General features: G+C 37.2%; 1 protein-coding gene across 1 annotated transcript in view; it reads right to left on the bottom strand.

Annotated features, from left to right (window-relative positions):
- Window positions 1-12,398, bottom strand: part of SPATA13 (spermatogenesis associated 13) — a 144,763-nt gene extending 132,365 nt beyond the window's left edge. Inside the window, exon 1 of the mRNA XM_051986569.1 lies at window positions 12,065-12,398. The gene's annotated coding sequence lies outside the window, so the exon portion shown is untranslated. The remainder of the gene's footprint in view (window positions 1-12,064) is intronic.
- Window positions 12,399-12,784: the final 386 nt, after the last annotated feature.

Below are 12,784 nucleotides of genomic sequence, written 5' to 3'. Positions count from 1 at the left end.
CATTTCAGCAGATAGAAGAACTCTAAAAGATTTTAAGTGCGGATTTCTTTCTTCCTAATCACAGAAACGCAGCACATAAATCTAAGAACTCACAAAGAGAAAAAGATGAGAGGAGCATACCTATTATAATAGATATGATAAGGACAGTGAAAGGGAACCTATAACGTGAAAGCTAAAGTTTTTTAAAATGGTAAAATGAAATAATTTATAAATATGGGGGCCACAGTTTAAGTTTGGGAAAATTAAAAGTTAAATTTTGCCCCTGAAGGCTCTAAAGATCATGGAACAAATCAGTTGAAAGCATGTTATATGCAATTTTCCATCTATCCTTTAAATTAATTGATTCCTTCCTTTAAGAATAAAATACATTTTCCCATTTTAAAAACATTTTTCTACTTGTGAAACATAACTGGTTTCAGACTTTTTTAAGGCATTAATGTGACCATTATCCCTTTTACTTCAAGAGAAGTAGGGAGGGATGTTATTTCAGAAACATTCATGGAACATTTGAGCAAGAACAATTCCTTTGAATCGCTGTATTTCTAAACCTATTCAGCTTATACCCTCCCATGGGTAACATGAGTAATGGTGGTAAGGCGATACAATGGCAGCCAGTCTTTATGATAATACTAGCTACTTGTATGCTAGAGATATAAAAGAATTCCTAATGGTACTTTAGTTTAGTAATTGGAAGGCAAAAAAAAAAAATACACTATGTTCATTCTTTCATGCTTCCAGTATATATTTAAATGTACTAGAGAAAATCAGATAGTGAGAATTAATTATTTTGCATGTTTTGTGACACCATAAAATGGTGGGGGAAAAAACCCTTGAACTTACATTTTCTTTTCTGGTAAAAAACAATAAACTATTCTATTAATTTAACATGTATCTCATTTTTAAAAAACTGGCTGTACAATTAATTTGATCATACTAATGTCTGGCTCATGTAGAAAAGAAAATATGAAATCTGCAGCTCAAAACATCGATGTCATAATTTTCCCACAGTTTTTAAAAATGAAAAAGGTTGATATTGTTCCAAGTCAGTTAATTCTTACAGTCCTACATTCACTGAATTTTATTAACTCAAATATGAATGTTCTTCAGGATCATTTTATTTGAGTTAAAAAATATCCATTGGGCTAAAATGTAGCCTCTAAATATGAATGTGGTCAATTTTCTTCAAATATTTTATTAGAACTATATTATAGTCTTCCTTTGATGTCTTTGTGGCATAGAAGAGACCGTGGAATTTCAGAAGATTGTCAAAAGCAGAGTAACAGTTTGGCAGGGTTAGAAGACCTGGAAAGGCTTCAAGAGTGAGCCCAGCAGTGATTGATGTTTGCTGTCCAAAAGACCAGCCTAACTAAACTTCAGAAGATAGTATAGCACAGTAGAAAGAGTACTGTATATAAAATCAGAGTTCCTGAGTTCAGATTCCAATTCTGTCATTTAATAGTGATGTGACCTTGAACAAAACACTTAAATTTTCTAGACTTTAGTCTTCTTATTTGTAAGAGTCAATCAGATCAGAGCATTTTTTAAAATTCCCTTCCATTTCTAAATCCAAGAGAATATAAATGCAGAGAAGCTCATCATTAGACTAGTCAAAAATTGATGAAAGATGGGAGGTGGGGATTTGGCCACAACAAATTAGTATACCATCTACTGAGTAACAAAAGGGTTAAGATCTGCATTGTTGGAGGGGTTAGCCACACCAACAAAATCACTGATTCAGAAGTACAAAAGTATATTATTAGGTAGCTACCTACCTTTGTGGAAAACACAAAGATTTTTCTATTATAAAAACTCTTTAAAAGAATAGTTGCAAAAAAAAAGTTTAAAGATACCTAGATTCTGGAAGATTTATCAGTTGCTTCAGACAAATCTCTAAATTATTTTGTCTCTAAATTCTAGATTTCAAGTGTTTGTGGATATTCTAGAAAATTAGCATTCAATGTCACGATGATTCCATAAAAGATTTTTCTAACTACAATAAGATAACTAGGTCACCTAACAGCAAAGATTGCCATTATCTATTTCTTTGTTTATTTTAAAGTTTGTGCTTTATGCAGAAATGCTAGAATGGATGAGAATATGGGCCATTGTCCCTATTCACAGATCATAGTATACATTTTACATGCTTTTTAAACTCTAAGACAATATTGGGTTCATTACCATGTTTCACTTGTCTTGTGAAGGAATAAGGGATTACCAACATGTCTAAAACACAGCCAGTACAAGGGCATAGAAATGAAGTGGAAAACTTGCGTGTCTGGAAAGATGATGGTGACATCAAAAGAAACAGAGAAATTTGGAAGACAAAATGGATTGGGAAGAGACAAAGATGGACTTAATTTTGGACACGTTGATTTTTGAGATGTCCATAGGATAAGCATCGAACAATATAATATGGCTAGGAACTTCTATCACACAAATCAACTCATTGTGTACTAGGTCATGGTAACCTTCTTTTGAAGCTATTTCCTACAGTCATAAGGAAAAGACAACCCTATATAAAACCACAAGCAGTAGTAATACTTAAATCAAAAGAATCTATATATTCCAAGTGCATTGATTTACAGGACAAAGGAGCACACCCAGGAAGGACTATTAGCTGTAATTAAGACCATTAAGTATTGATTAAAGTGAGAAACTATTGAATTCTCAAAATCCAAAATTGGAAGGAACTGAGAGGTCATCTTGTTTCAATCCAAATCTAAAGAGGAATCCCTGCTACATTTCCTAAAATGAAAGACCTTTCATTCACATCTTTTACAAAATAATAACAGAGAGAGAATCAAAGAATGTTCAAACTAAAACAACAACAAACAAAACAAACAAAAAATGCTAGAGATCAAATAGTCTTCATTTGACAGACATGGAAATTAACCAGCCAGGTTAAGTGATTTGTTCAGTCATACAGGTAAAAGATAGCAGTCAGGACTAAAATCCTGATATTTAATGCAATCAACTTTTTACCATACTCTATAGCATTTCCTTTGCACTGGTAACCCCTCCATACCTAGAATGTTTTCTTTGTCTCTATCTCTTAGAATCCCTAGCTAATTTCAATAATCAAAGCAAGAATTAGTATAAGAGGTGTCTTCTGGTCCCTCTAGCTACTAGTGGCTTCCTCTCAAAGGTTACAAATCATTTACCTATTTATTTACATGTTGTCTCCTCAATTAAAATATGAATTTCTTCAGGCAGTTAGGTAGCACAGTGGATAGAGCATCATCCCTGAAGTCAGAAGGACCTGAGTTCAAATGTGACAGATACTTAACACTTCCTAGCTGTATGACTCTGGGCAAGTCACTTAACCCCAATTGCCTTGACAAAATAAATATCTAAATAAATAACATGAGTTTCTTGAGGGAACGGGTTCATTTTTTTTTTAATTCCCAATACTTAGCACTTTAGTGACTGACAAAGAGTAAAAATTTAATAAATGCTTGCTTCTGACTGGCTGACACAGATTTATAAAGATATCAGGATCAAAAATTGGGTCATATGTCTCCTGGTTCATTAACTACAAACATTTGTGGACCTCTCCCTGTCTTCCCATTGGATCCGGGTGAAAATGAAATAAAGGTTTCTCTTTGGAGTTTGGACAGATTTGCAACCTCAGTATTATGTCTATGTCTCCTAGGTTTAGAATCTTGATTTTATCTGTGATTTCTCATTCTCTCTCTCATCCCAATATGCAATCAAATGCCAAATCTTTTCATTTCTGCCTCTACAATATCTCTTGTATTGAACTCCTTATTTCCATTCAAATAGGTACTTCAAAGGTCCATTATCTCTCATCTGGATTATTGCAACTGGCCTCCTAACTGGTCTCTACCTTAATTCTCATATTCTATATTGATGTCAACGTGATTTTTCTTAATTATAGATATATGATCATGTCACCTCCCTATTCAACAAACTCCAGTGGCTCTCGGCAAAATAAAAACTCTTTTATTTAGCATTTAAAGACTATCACAACCTATCTTTCTATTCTTATTAGACATTATTCCCTCTCCTGCACTCTAAGATTCAATCAAACTGGTATTCTCTCTTTTTCTTATACACATTTCATTTCCACATTTCATGCCTTTTTCCTGTCTAACACTCATGCCTGGTAAGAATTTCTTCCTTATCTCCATGTCAGAACCCTTTTCTTCCTTCAAAAGTCAGCTCAAGCAATACCTTTTATAGAAAACCATTCCTGAGATGCACAACTGCCAATACCCTTCCTCCCAAATTCCCTTGTGTTTCTTCACTTTATATTTATTTATATTTCTCCTATTTTTCAGCATATATTTACCTATTAATCTTCCTCAATAGAATATAATTTCTTTACAATTAAGGATTATTTCATTCTTTGTATTTGGATCCCCAGTACCTACCATACTTCCTGGGACATAATAGATATTTTAAAAACTCTAATGCAAAGTTTGGCCCCAAAGATGATTTATGTAAAGACACCTCCCCTTATTCCTTTGCATACGTAGGAGATCCACAGGTATGAAACAATACATAGAATGTTATATTTTTTTCAATGAAGTGAGTAGACTAATTTTTTTTCTCTTTTTCCTCTTTAAAGACAAAAAAATACTTTGTTCTAAGAGAACATTCTCTCTAGAGGGATAGAGGAGGAAATTAGTCAATATAAAAATGTCAATTAAAATTAATTTAGAAGCATAGATGTTTGTTGATTAATTTTTCTCTACAAGGTGCTTCTTCCCAAATTGGCTCCTAGTTTCTGGATTACAGGCCAGTAAATTAAGTAAGCACTACTTTCACACACACACACACACACACACACACACACACACACACACACCCCTCACCCCCTGGTTCCTTCTCTGAAACCATCTCCCTACTCACTGCTTTGAAATTTTCTTCTTTCCATCTTTTATCAAAACACTGCCTTATTTCTGTCCTTTTCCTTTCCCCATGACTTGAGGATCCCCAGACCACACACCCTCCAATGGCAATTACTGCTTTGTCACTTGGCACATTTGTTCATACCATTCCCTAACTCTGGGAAATGCCACATACCTCCACACTACAGCAGCCAGCTCCACTACCAATCTCTCAAGCCCTGTTCAAATGCATCCTTCACGAAGTCTTCCCAGAAGCTTTCAGGCAGAATTGATTAATCCCAGCATCCTACAAATTCACTTTTGCTTTTTAGGCACTTGCTCTTCAGTGATATCTTCCACATCTTGACTTTCCCCAACACTGTTGCATTATATCACAAATCAGGATAAGAAATTAAATAGGAATTTGGGGGAGTTTTATAGAAATTGCAGATGATACAAGAAGGCCAGCCAGCAGACTACACAGAGCTCATAACCAAATACTTAACCCAAATCTTACAAGAAAATACCTTAAATACCTCATAAAAGAAAAAAATCTAAATTTCTTTAGTATGAAAGGAGGGCCAAAATTTTTTGTGAGGATTTTCTATGAGAGCTTTTTGGATATCAGCTGGGGGAAATCAAGAAAAGTTTCATGTAGAAGATAGTATTTGATTTGAGCCCTAAAGAAAGCCAGGAATTTTAAAGTAGGAGGCTTTAATGTTTCAAGTAAATATGCATTTATTTGGTATATATCCTGTATGGTTTATTCATGAATATGTATCTCTCTAGAATGTAAACCCTTTGTAGGCAGGAACTGTCTCATTTTAGTACTTATATCCCAAACTTGCATTTCTCTGTTCCCTGCACATAGTAGACTCTAAATAGATTACTAGGGAATGAGTGAACTAGCTCCTTGAAGAAAGACATTAACGTACTGATAATGATGAGTTCATTGGAGGGACTAACTCTTCCTCCATCTCTTCCAGGAAAGGTGTGTGTGTGTGTGTATTATACATATTTTAAAAGAGTGATCTTAATGACTGAAAATTTCAGTTCACATAATGCATTTTGATGCAGTTAGATTTGTGGGGAATGAATAGGAGGGAATTAGGATCTTATGACAGACACCATTCAAAATACAGCAGATATATAGTCATTGGCTTGACCATCATCATTTTCAAAACACAAATCTACAAAGCACCTTCACAATAATCCTATGAAGTACTGTATTATTACTGCCATTTTGCAGATGAGGAAAATTAATGCGCTCAAACTTATGAATACATTGTCCAAAATTACACAATCAGCAAATACTGGAGCTGGCATATGAGTTAAGACAGCCAAGTCCATTGCTATCCAGTTTTCATACTACATTAGTTCATTGCCTATGTGTGGGGCCTGTCTCTCTTCAGGGCATGAAGGTATCTATAACTTTTCAGTCAAGTCTACAGGGGCCCAGATTAAGGGGAAAGCGTTTTCTCTAATTTAGGCTTTTAGTCATTGAATGTTAAAATTGAAAGAGACCTTTAGGCTAGCCAGTTTACCAGAAGAGAAACACAGAAATACTATCCAAGGAAGGGGAAAGAAGCACTATGGTCTCTGTATGGGGAAAGAGCATTGAAGATTCAGACCTAAATCTAGATTCTGGCTTTGCTATTTACTGGCTAGGCAACTTTGTGCAAATCATAGCTACCATATATAAGTGAAGGTGTGGGACTGAACAGTTCTTTCAGCTCTGACCATCTTTATAAAGATGACATGCAAATCCTTCAGCAAGATTCACTATATATCTAGATATTCACTATAAATATATGCATTTATATACATAAAAATATGCATATTATATATATAAATATATGCATTTATTTATATAAATATATGCATGTATCTTATGCATTTATTTAAATGCTAGGGCTAAATTTGAACTTAGAGTACTTAGACCTAAAGTCAGGAAGATTTATGTACCTATCTCTAAAGACATCTAGTCAAACGTCATTTTACAGTTGAGGAAACTGAGGCTCAAAGGGACGACATGGCTGGCTCAAACTAATAAGAAACCTAAAATTTTAACCAAAATTCTCTTACTTCAAATTCATGTTCTTTCCACAATATTAGCTAACATTTATATAGTGTCTTAAATTCTTCATACAAATTTGCATTAAAGTTTACAAATATTATCTCATTTGACAACAACCATGGAAGCACATACTACTATGACTGTCCATTTAACAGATGAGAGAAAACTGAAACATAAATGACTTGCCCAGGATCACACAGCTAGTAAGTAAGCATCTAAGATATTTAAACTAAGTACCTAAACTCAGGTCTTCCTGACATCCCATCTCTATTCTGCATCAGTTTGTCAGTACAGGCAGATACAAAATCCATCTTTTTTCATTCTGTTCCATAACTGCCAATACCCTCAAGCATCTTTTGGGACACAAAGTCTGAGTGAGTTGTCCATATTCTAAACATGATTTTGTAATAGAGCAAGAAATGGACTAGACCTTTAACATATATGCTTAAAGCTTATTCATTTTTGTCAATATTCAAATCAAATGAATGCTTAAAGATAAAGCAGAAGCATAAATTCCAATGTTTTAAAAGCCTGTTTTATCTGAGGAATTCAGCAGAAAGGAGCTATATTTATCCTCCCAAATGAAGAAATACAAATCAAATTAGTCACATCATTTATTTTAAAATCAACGTTTATCTGTGTGTATGTGTGCATGTATGTATACACACATATACAAATGTATATATATGTGTGTGTATATACATATGGGTAGGTATGTATGCATAAATGAACATATATATATATATATACACATATATATATACACACACACACATATATATGCTGTCTACCAAAAACAATATAAATTTATTCTTTTATCTATTTATGACACCTTTTTTTCTTCCTAGAGCATTTCCATTTTTTTAAATTGAAATTTCTGCAATTTTGTGTTCATATGTCTTAAGATTTGTCTCAAAAAGTGCTCCTAAAAACAATACTATATTTTGCTTTTGTTTTTTAATCTCTGAAAGAAACCAAAAAAATTCTTTCAATTAGGAGATTTATTGAAGTAAAATTTTTTCTTTTTCATATGTCACAAAGGGAATGTATTGAATTCCAAGGTTAAAATAATGGTCTGAGGAACCTGGGTTTCATTTATCAATCTACTATAAATTACAATATGAAGTAATGGGATAAACTTATGGAATGGGCTTAGAGTAGGGACCATCTGGATTCAAATCCTGCCTTAGACTTTTTTCTGGCTACATGATCTTGGGTGAATCACTTAATCTCTCTGTGATTTCAGTTTCCTCATTTATAAAATGATGGGCCTTTTGAAGGTCTTTTCCAGTTCTAAATATGATTGACAAGGGAGTTACTGGATAGAGCAATAGACCTGGAGGCTGGATGACCTGAATTCAAATCATACCTTAGACACTTCCTAGCTATGTGACATTCAACAAATTACTTAACTTCTCTGAGTCTCAGTTTCCAAATCTGTAAAATGAGGATTATAATAGCACCTACTTTCCGGGTTTTTTGTGAATATCTAATAATTTGCAAAGAGTTTTGAAAACCCTAAAACACTGATCAAAACTATCTGTTGCTGTTGTTGTTGTTAGTTTAGGATTCCTAAAGTCTTGGGGCCATTGAAGGCACCAGAAGTTATTCAGTATAAAACAGAAATCAAGTGCCACTTAATTGCTCAGGCTTAATAGAAAGTGCTAAGCATTTTCAAAAACAAACAAACAAACAAAAACAAATGATTATTAAGGCATCATAGGATTCAAACTATGGTTTCAATATATAAAATTCCCTTTGAAGAAAGAAAATCCTCTACCAATGTTGTTGCTCAGTTATGTCTGATTCTTCTCATGGGATTTTCTTGGCAAAAATACTGGAGTGATTCTTCACTCATTTTACAGATTAAAAAACTGAGGTAAATAAGGCTAAATGGCTGGGGTGGGGGAAAGTCCGGAGGTCACAGGAGCTAGGAATTGTCTAAGGCCGAATTTGACCTCAGGATAAGGAGTCTTCCTGACTCAGGCCTATAATCCATCCACTGCTCCTCCTTCTATCAGTGCAGACCAGCATTTGCTTTGTAACTTATCTTCTAGTTGGTAGGGGAATCACAGAGAGTTTAAGTGACTTGCTTCAATTACCTAGCCTTTACGTTTGAGAAAGGACTTAAATTCAGACCTCTCTGCCTCTAAGGCTAGTTCTCAGTCTGCTACCTCAGGCAGCCTCTCAAAAGCTATAATTTACTTGCTCAGTTACCATAGCCAGTTCCTCCTAAGAGACTCACTAATCCAGTAAAGCCCAATATACAGCTGTCTCTCTTTTGTTTCCTGTGGCCAGAAGGGGCAATATTGTCCATGAGGGAGCAGGAGATAACTGAAAAGTTTGAATAATTGACAGTCAGTTTAGCCTGTGCTCCCTAGGGTTTTCTGGAGATACCATGCATTAGGATTTCCCCTCTCCCAGGAAAAGGATAAATACATGTTATCTTCCAGAAATCCCAGGGGAAAATGGGACCTCAGAGATTTCAATTAAGAGAAATAAAAGATCGAAGGCATGTTGCTGACTAGTTAAAACTGTGGTAAACAAGTCATCTTTGGGGGGGTGGGGGAGGCAAAGAACTATGTCATAACAAAGCTGAATTTTAGCTCTCTCTAACAAGTGATTCTAAACTATGGAAGGAAGTTTCTATATTAAAGTGAAAAAAAAAATGCTGGTAGGATACAGTAGAGGGCCTGATAGCCACACTACTGAGTAATTGCAAATAAATACACTGGGCTTCTTCTTCTTCTTTTTTTTTTTTTTTTTTTTTTTTTTTTTTTTAGTGTTTTCTGTTTTAAACAGCATTATCAAAATCCTTAAATAGATATCTGAAGGAAAATAGGTGACTGACTGAAAAGAGGTGAGAGCCAGGAACCTAGAAAACAGGAAAGAACAGAGAAGGAAAAGTGGAAGGAAAAAAAAAAAACAGGAAGGAAAATATTGAAACAAGGTGTGGTTTAGGATAAAGCAACAGGCTGAACAGTGTAAAGGAATACATGGGAGGAGTTAGCAAAAAAGATGAAAGGGACTGGGGGGGGGGGATTGGTTTGGGAAGGAATAATTGGGGTGGAGGAAGAATCAGAGAAACCAGGGTATATGTTGCAGGACCAAAGAACAGTTAAACTAGGGGCAGGAGGGAAGAAAGCCAAAGGCAATAAATAGGAAATCCATTGAAAACAAAAACACTTTTTGTAGAGGGGCAGTTACAGAAAGATGTAAAAGGCACAAATACTAACACTGATAAGGGTGGCCATGGGGAAGACAACAATATTCTTGGGAGGGAAGGGGAGAGAGAAAATAGAAGAGAGAAGGGAACAGCCCAGCACACATGGGGAGTACTTAATTAAAAATAGGGTGAAGCATAATGTAATGGGAAAGTCTGAAAGACAGCAGTGAGGAAAGCTGATGGGGAAATGATTATAGGATGGAAAAGCAATAGGGAGAGATTTTTTGTTTGGAGTGGATAGGATGGAAAAACAATGATATTGGGCGAAGTGCCAAGGAAATATAGGAGAAAATGATAAGCAGAATAAAGGACAAGGGTATGAATGTGAGCAAATCAAGTAGAAAATAAATTCAAATTTTTATCATCATTATCACCATTCCTAGAAGTGTAGTATAATGGACATAGAGCCCTGGAGTCAGGCTGTGTGCCAGACCAGTTTCTGACTAATATGGATTGTGTGATTTGGGGCAGGAAAACATAAGAGTGGAAGTCACAAAGCAAGTGCCCATATACATTGATAGGAGTTCTTTATCAGGGGCTCTGAATCCTGATGAAATTCCAGGTACTGTTTTTTTTTTTAATCATATTATTAAAAATATTCAAAAAATCGGTTACTTCATCAAAGTATTATTTCCTTGCACCAGATGCAACCAAGGAAAGAAGTTGCTTGAAATATCTTGTAACTTTATAAAGTCACAATCTCTCTGGGATTCATATCTGTAAAAATGAGGGGATTGGACTAAATGGCTTCTGAGGTTCCCTGGAGGTCTAGAAATCTATAATCCTATAATTTCAAGTTCACACAGCTAGTAAGCTTAAGAGGCAGGCTTTGAACTCAACTCTTCCTGACTCCAAACCTATTATTATTGTGTTAAAAACTAACCCCAACCAGTAAAGTTTTTATTTTGTTTTTGTTCTGGGCACAGTCCCAGGCGATTTAACTTTGCACAGTCAAGTGGCTGCTCAGCCAGCAGATCACCTGAGGTCCCCCTGACCTTGGCGGCAATGTTAAGCTTGATATTTTGCTTTGGGTTATATAGCAATCTTCCCATCTCTCACTGAAAAACCGGACTAACTTCACCAGCTTATTTTCTTCGGATAACAGAAGAGTATGTCTCTCTGTCCCCCTTACTTTCCCCTGAAATAGGAACCTTACTAGAATCTGGAAGAGAGGGGGAGGGGACAACGCCTTTAGAAGCCAAGCTCTCCCACGTTCTACCCAGTATCTCAGAGCAGTGACACCGTGGAGGTCCCCAGCGTTAGGGGAGGCCCGTCTGACCCCAGTTATTCAGTAAGTGTCGGCCTCTGCTCCCAGTTTCCCACCATTTAGAAGACAAAGAGGAGAAAAGCAGCCTCAACTAAAGAGCAAAGCTGGAGAGAAGTTTTCAAGCTCCCCGCCTCCAACCCTCCAGGCAGCCCCCCAGGTCAGAGAAAGTTTATGGATGGCGGACTCCAGAGTCCGCTGGAGAGTGGAGTTTTATCACAATCGCTAAGAAATCAATCAGGTCTCGCAAGCTGATGCTTCATAGCACGTCAAACTATTTCAGTCCCTGCTTTTGCAAGACTTTTCTATGGGCGAGCGGGAAAGGGGGAGAAGCGAAGGCAGCACACAGCACGGAGGTGCAAAGCGCTTGCCGAACAAACAGGTGGCCAGGAGGACTAGACAGCACCTTAGAAGCCACCAGAAGGGTGGAGCATCTGCTTTATCTTTCAATCTAAACCGTTTTAATTCCCGGTCTCCCAGATCTTCCAATCAAGAGTCCATATATTAGTGAGTCTAAGTGAAAGCGGATGAATGGGTAAGGGAGGCATGCACCCAGACTGCACAGAAACAGCCCGGTGGTGTCAGTTCACTGGAAAGGAGACGAACAGGAATGAATTAATTATTCATTGTTAGTTCAGCCTTACCTCTTCGCAGAGCCCCCACAGAAACTTCCATCCAGCCACACAAACCAGAGGACGATATTAGGGTTTAGATTCAGCGGCAGTTCCTAAAAGACAGAAAATCCCCAAAGCGGTTCCATGCCATCCCAATGCACGCACAGGCGCTGCCGTAGCTTTCAGTAGTTTCCTTCCCGAGCCCGAGTGGAACACGACCGCTCAGGGTTTCCAAAGCAAAGCTGCGAGCTGAGTGTTGGGCGGCCTACCCGGCCCGGCCGCCCTCGCACCAATCAGGGGCCTCAGTGCTTCCCACCGCCGGCCAGGGGGCGGGGCGGCTGCCTAAGAAAGAGCCGAGCCAAGCGGGAGGGAGAAGAAACTAGCTGCCTTCAGATCTGGTGGCCCCCGCGCTCCCCGCCGAGCATCCAGCCGGCCGCAGGGAGGAGAAAAGGAGCCGGCCTCTCCCGTTGACATAGTAACCGCCCCTAACTTTTCACCCGAGCAACTCTTAAAGATGAGGGTTGCGGGGGGAGTTCACTCCGGGCTAAGGCAGCACAGCTAGGTTTTCGCTTGGCTTTGCCTGTTTGGCATCCGGGGAAAAGGAAAGGGTGGGTAGGTTTAAATCTCCTGATTTCCCCGGAGGCCGAGGACCGTGTCTTGTTTGGAGTATTTCTCTTATCCAAAGTTAAAGGGCTTCTGAGCCTTCTCTGTGATGAACGATGTCAAAACATTATTGTGTGTACCAGTCTA

Source organism: Antechinus flavipes, chromosome 3 (assembly GCF_016432865.1).
Source record: "Antechinus flavipes isolate AdamAnt ecotype Samford, QLD, Australia chromosome 3, AdamAnt_v2, whole genome shotgun sequence".
NCBI lineage: Eukaryota > Metazoa > Chordata > Mammalia > Dasyuromorphia > Dasyuridae > Antechinus > Antechinus flavipes.
This window is presented reverse-complemented; position numbering and strand designations above follow the sequence as displayed.